The sequence below is a fragment of the Penaeus monodon genome, chromosome 27 (genome assembly GCF_015228065.2).
Source record: "Penaeus monodon isolate SGIC_2016 chromosome 27, NSTDA_Pmon_1, whole genome shotgun sequence".
Classification (NCBI taxonomy): Eukaryota; Metazoa; Arthropoda; class Malacostraca; order Decapoda; family Penaeidae; genus Penaeus; species Penaeus monodon.
The window spans coordinates 24,316,339-24,317,189 of NC_051412.1; positions in this window are offsets into that span (position 1 = coordinate 24,316,339).

The window sequence follows — 851 nt, forward strand, 5'->3', positions numbered from 1 at the left end:
GATTTGACTTCGTACTGTGGCCACCGTTTTCTTTAACAACCAATCATAATATCTGCTACACACATTGTCAAGCAGATGGTCATATGTAGATAGTGTAAATCAGAATATTGAACGTGGTTGTAGAATACATACTGTATACATAGAGAGAGGCTCCCTTACAAACACGCATACATTTGCGTGCCCTGGTACTAATAATAAGTGACTGTCCTGAGCCTGATTCCTCCACATCACAAGTACGAGAACCATTTTCGAATCAACGAACGGAACAGAAAACGGAATCGAATCCCACGCGTGATGCTAACGGACAGGCGAGCTTTAATGCCAACAGGACTTCATTATTTACGGTTCCATCGACGGGAACGAGACTCGATCGGAACATCACGACCGAGAGGAGGTGCGGGGGGACAGTCCAGCTTGGTCAGGCTGCCGACGAAAACCTGCAAGTGCTTGACGTTTAGGGGAGAAAATGTTTCCTTCGGGATGATAAGGTGAGAGAACGGGCTCCCTTGTGCGTGCCTGCACTCTTTCCAAAGTAATTGCTATTATAATTGCAATGAGCATGCATCGCTGCAATGGTGGACGTCAGTGCATTACATATTGTAATATTTTTTTCTTTTTGTTTATCGTAATCCCAAGCATTTTTATCTAGGCGTTAGCATGTGTGTATGTAGCACAGTACGTCTCTACATTGACTTTTAAATACTAAGTCAGGAGGAACTTCGCAAGAGGTTAACACACACAAGCAAGAAGCGCAGGTAGTACAAGGAAAACGTTTATCACCCTTGTCGGAAAATATAATTACCTTCCTCAGGCTCTACTTAACTGCTATTATATCCAGCGGCGTTATTATT